Here is a 6,000-nt window from a genome sequence, read left to right as displayed (position 1 = left end):
CTGAAGAATACATGGCACAAAACAGGCCATAAGTAATAATTGTCCAACAAATTTTCAGTAAGGGAATACCTTACCGACCTGCTAAAAGCATGAGCACAACAGGGAAACACAGCCCAGAATACACACCCTAATCCAGCATGCTCTTTGCATAGGAAAGCTGCTCTGGGTCATACAGGGTTAATACATGCCTAAGCCCTGATATATTTTATCATGAAATTGCAGTCTGAAGGTTTTGTGAATGGAAGACAACCCATTCACTGGAAGAAATATCTGGATAGTAAGACTTAAGAAGCTCAGGTTCAGGTCAGAGAGTTTGGCATCAAGAGGACATAGGGAGAGAAACAATGTCTGACTGACCTTTATCTAAGGCATGGAATGAATTATTAATCATAGAGCCTGACCCAAATCTATTGAGGCTAGAATTGAATTCTGATTTCAACAGGCGCCTTTATGGTGCTCAAAAGATCCAGGGGAAAGGGTCAGGGAGTCACCAGGAAAATGATGACTAAATCAGCAGGATTCATCTACTAGATACAGAAAAGTCAAAAGTGTTTAGGAAAAGGTCATGGTTTTATTCAGAAAAACTGGATGGAAATGTAAATACTTCAATTCCTTGGCAAAATGAAGGCCTTAAAAATATTATTTAATTTTATTTACTGACTAGAACTGGAGGTAATGAGTTAAAAGTGTGTTTTGTCATATGAAAAAAAATTATTATTATCAACACAGTAACGTTAAAATAAATTAGACAAGGGTGATTGAGGATTGAAATGAAACTTTCTAAGATAGAAAGTAGAAACTCAATAACAATCATTTTGTCAGAAAATAATACTTTTCGATTTGTTCCTGTATCCAAGTCTTCTAGTTTTCTTTCTCAAAATATAAATATATAAAGGAAATTGCTAACAGAATACTTAGTTATGACAGGTGCAGGAGTAACATGCTCACAAAACGCATTTCATCATCAGAGGACAGGGGTCTTTCAGAGGTTTGTCATATGTCTTTACACAGTAAAGAGTGAAATTTTAGCGTAATTTTGTATGTCATGCAAAATACATACATAATATAAAATTGAATAAGGAGAGAGGGTACAAAAGAACATGAAATATTTATGAGGAATACATAATATAAACATCCATAATCTAAAATACACACTGAATTTTTAATAGATTTTTTGTTTGGGAACATTTTTCTGAAATTTGAAAACCTTTGAACTGTTTTATTTTCAAGTGTAATTCCTTATTTTTGTACCATCCCCCCAACAAATCTATTGAACTGTGTTACAGAATCACTTTCTATCTTAAGTTCAGTTCTTAATTAAATTACTTTCCCTCCTCCCAACACTCTGAGATTTAGGACCATGGCAAAATCCTGCCACCTAGTGGTCAGACTCATTGCTCTTTATCCATATTCCAATTTAGACTACATTAGTGGTTAGCCGTTAGCTATATACATAGGTCACTCTAAAACTACTTTTAACAGAATAAACCATTAAAATACTTTCAAGAAAAAGTTTGTTAATGTTAATGTAAAGCTCCAGCAATATCAGCAATTTTATAAAAATGAGAACTACTGTAAACTGTGGAGGTCAAGTCTGTGAAACAAGGTCTCATTCTTTCAGAAATTTTGAGGTTGTGTTTTATTAGGTAACAATTCTCTTTATTCATAGATATGAATTTGTGTGTGTGTGTGTGTCCAAATGTGTGAGGGTGTTCTTGTCCATGTGTGCAGGAGTAAAGGACAGAGGTCAATATAGGATATCTTCCTCTATCACTGTTCACCTCAGTCCCTTGAGACCTGGTCTCTTATTGAAGCTAGAGATCATCATTTGGATAGGCAGGCTAGCCACCAAGCTCCTGGAATTCCTGTGACGTTTTGTGTCTCTTGCCACCTGCCAGTCCCCAAAACCCTAGGGTTATAGGTCACAACAACATCTGCCTTTTTGGAGTAGGTGCTAAGGACCCAAACTCAGGTCCTCTTGCTTGAGCAGCAGGCACAGATAGAAAGTTATAGATTTCTTAGTGCATTACTGTGTTTGGCTCCCCACAAAAGAAATAATCTGAAAGACATAAAACTGTAGAAATTGACTGCAAATGAGACTGAGGCAATAAAGAAGAGGAGGAAAATAAGAAGTCATGAAGTCAAATTTTGAAATTAACATATTAATAAGTGCTATGAAGTAGCATTTAAATTCTATCATGTATTAAATACATATTTAATTCCCAATGATTCAAATACACTAGGGCACCCTTCACATCTTCCTATAAAAGTCTCTCGGAGACACAGGAAAAATCTTTGGCTAAATAAATTCCTGGTATGACCCTATGTAAGCAGACTTTCTTATTTAGAATAAACATTAAGCCAAAAGAATAAGTTCACAAAACTAAAGTGGATCAAGAAATAAGACATGAGGTCAGAACCCAGCCTGCTCCCCACCAAGAACTCTCCAGTCACCCCTGAGACCCAGATAGGCTTCTGCATCCCACTACTATCACCTCAGAGCCCAACCACTGCTGCTTGCCAGGATCACCAGCTCTCCAGTTACCCAACGTGGCCTAGAGATCCATGTAGGCTCCTCGCATGAACCCCCTCTCTCACTCCAAAGCCTGACTGCCTCCACATGCCAGGGCTAACTACCCCCCACTGCTCTCTCTCTCTCACTTTGCAATTTGCCAGATCACAGCCTAATCCCTATCAAGGACTCTCTGACTGGGTTGGGAGACCCAGGATCCCCCACTTTTCTTCAAGACTCACCAGAGTCCTGCCAGCTACCTGACTGGGACTTACCAGGTATAGTCCTTAGTACTGGACAGAGGAAATTGACATCTCAAACCTGCTAAGCACTATCCCCGGCTCCTGAACATTATAAATACCTCTGCTGAAAGAAGTTGATTAGAACAAAAAGAGAAAGAAAAATTCAAACTCCAGAGTACAAATACCAATGTAGAACTGAAAACAACATGAAAAGCTGAAATAATGCACCTCCTCAAAAAAAAAAAAAATCACAAATCCCATCTATAGTAATGGCCTCAAATGAAAATGTCCTAGAAGTACTTGCAGACAAAGAATTAAAAAGAACTAGTATGGCTACGGTCAAAGAACACAAAGGCAAAGATGAGATGAATTAAATAGTAAGTCAATCAAAGTAATGCACACAGACACCAAAGTGCTGAAGAAATACCAAACTGAAGTGGTGCTGGAAATGAAAAACTCAATAAGAAAATTAAAAGAAAAGTGTCAGTGGAAAGCGTCACCAACAAAATGGATCATGTTGAAAGCAGAGACTCAAGGATGAAAGACAAAGTAGAGGAATTAGACCACTCAGTAAAGGTCAATGAGAAATTTTTAAAAACTGTGAAATGTGGGAGAGTTTTGGATACCATGAAAAGACCTAGCCTTCAAATTAGGGCATAGAAGAAGGAGCAGACCACAGCGAAAGCACAGAAAATATCTTCAGTAAAATTATAGAAGAAAAATTCATAAACCTAAAGAAGGTGATGCCCACCATGTACAAGAGTCTATAGAACACTAAATAGATAGGATCAGTAAAGAAATTATCCAGGACATATTTCAGTTAAAGCATTAAAAACACTAAGAAAGTTTATTGAAAAACTCCAAGAAAGGTCAAGGCATTTATAAAGGTAGACCATTAGAATAACACCTGATTATTTGACAGGAAACTTTAAAGCAAGGAAGGTCTGGAAAGATGCATTCAAAGTTGTGAAAGACCACAACTTTCAACTGAAACTATTACACATAGAAAAACAATCTATTAAAATGGAAGGAGAAGTAGTCCTGGGTGTGGTGGCACACACATTTAATCCTAGCATGCTGGAGGCAGAGACAAGCCTATCTCTGAGAGACTGAGGCCAGCCTGAAAAATGAGGCCTATCTAGTCAGTTCTAGGCTAGTTGGGGCTATAGGGAGACCTGTATCAAAAGGCCAAAATAAAATAAAACAAAAAAAGAATATTAAAAAACATTACTTTCCATGATAAAAAGAAATTAAAGGCTTGCCATCTTCTCTCCCCAGAACCAGGATGGGAACCATGGCTTAAGCATCTTGACTGAGACTAAAGAAAATAAAAATATAGGGCTGAATGAAAAGACAAAGACAATTCAGGATTTGAAAGAGATAGAAATAGTTAAGAAAAGCTGAAATGGAGATGGAATTGAAAATATCAATAAGCCAGTTAGAAAAGACAAGAGAAAGTCTTACCAGAGAATGAACCAAATGGAAAATAGAATATCAAACTTGAAGATAAAATTGGATAATTATGACACTCAAACAAAGAATATTACAAAAAAATTAACAGAGAATGGAGTATGGAGGAGCTGTGGGGCACCATGAAAAGACCAAATATATGAATTATAGGCATAGAGAAGAAGATTCTTAAGCTCTCCACATGTAGAAGAATGCAATTTGACCCATATCTATGAACCTGCACAAAAGTAAGTTCCAAATGAATCAAAGGTCTCAATGTGAAACCTGAAATGGTGAAATGTTAGAAGAAAACATAGGCAGCACCCTAGAAGAAAAAGGTGTGGGAAAGGGCTTTCTAAATTGGACTTTGTTAGCTCAGAAATTAAGGTCAATAAATGACTAATGGGACTCATTAAACAAAAAAACCTTCCATACAGCAAAGGAAACTACCAACTGAGTGAAGAATAAGCAATAATCTTTGCAAACTATATATCTGATAGAGGATTACTTTCCAGAATATACAAATAACTCAAAAAACAAAGAACAAGAAAACATGACTCAATTAAAAAATATCTTCAAATCTAAACAGAGTTTTCAAAAAGAAGAAATAAAAATGACTAAGAAATAGAAAATGTTCAATATCCTTAGCAATTAAGGAACTTCAAATTAAAAATACTTTAGTATTTCATCTTGCCCCAGTAAGAACAGCTAAGATGAAGAAAAGAAATGAGAAAAAAAATGTTGGTGAGGATGTGGGGAAAGGGAACACTTACTACTGGTGGCATTGCAAGATGGTCCAGCCACTGTGGAAATCAGTATAGAGAGCTCTTAAAAACAAAAAAATAGATCCACCAACTGGGCATGGTTGCACAGACCTTTAATCCCAGCACTCAAGGGGCAGAGGCAGGCCTCTGTGAGTTCAAGGTCAACCTGGTCTAAATAATAAGTTCCAGACAGCTGGGGCTACAGGGAGACCCTGTCTCCACCATATGATCCAGTTCTATTACTCCTGGGCATATACAAGTACAAAAAGGACTTAATATCCCACTACAGAGTCAGTCATGTTTGAGTTGCTCTTTTCATAATAGCTAGGAAATAGAAACAGCCCAAATGTCCCTCAGTGGATGAATGGATAATGAACTTGTGACATTTACACAATGGAGTTCTACTCAGCTATAAAGAAAAACAAAGTCATGAAATTCCAGGTGAATGGATGGAAATAGAAACTATTATGCAAAGTGAGGTAACCCAGACTCAGAAAAACAAGTGATACATATTCTCTATCATTTGTGGATCCTAACTTGAAGTCCTTATATGTGAATGTATATCCTGATATAACCGCAAGATCCTGGAAAACGGAAAGTAACTGTGGGGGTAAAGGAAAGAAATAACTGAAAAGAAGGGGGGGATGATAACAAATAGGAGCTATCACAGGGGAAATGGGGAAATGGGATTCTTTAACTGGGGAGCGTGGCGAGAAGCTGAGAGGAAAGAGAGACAAATAAAACTTGTGTGAAAAAACAAAGGGAAACGTATTTAGTAAGCCCACAGAGAAAAAATAAGCATGTGAGTATATGTGTATAGCAAATCACAGGGCTAGGCATGTGAAACCACCCTTTGAGTTGCTGGTGAGATTAGTCCAAGAGACACACAAACAATACAGGCTATTGCCATAGCCCTTGATTGCCTTGTAGAAAGTAAGACTCAATTGCTGAAGACAGGATACACTTAGGACACAGGACTCAGTGCAGCTGCGTTGGAATTGACCTGGAAGATGGAGGGAATGTCATAGGGTCC

Source organism: Nannospalax galili, unplaced genomic scaffold (assembly GCF_000622305.1).
Source record: "Nannospalax galili isolate Female #2095 unplaced genomic scaffold, S.galili_v1.0 scaffold787, whole genome shotgun sequence".
NCBI classification, from domain to species: Eukaryota; Metazoa; Chordata; class Mammalia; order Rodentia; family Spalacidae; genus Nannospalax; species Nannospalax galili.
The sequence above is the reverse complement of the archived record's forward strand: the minus strand, read 5'-3'. Positions refer to the sequence as shown.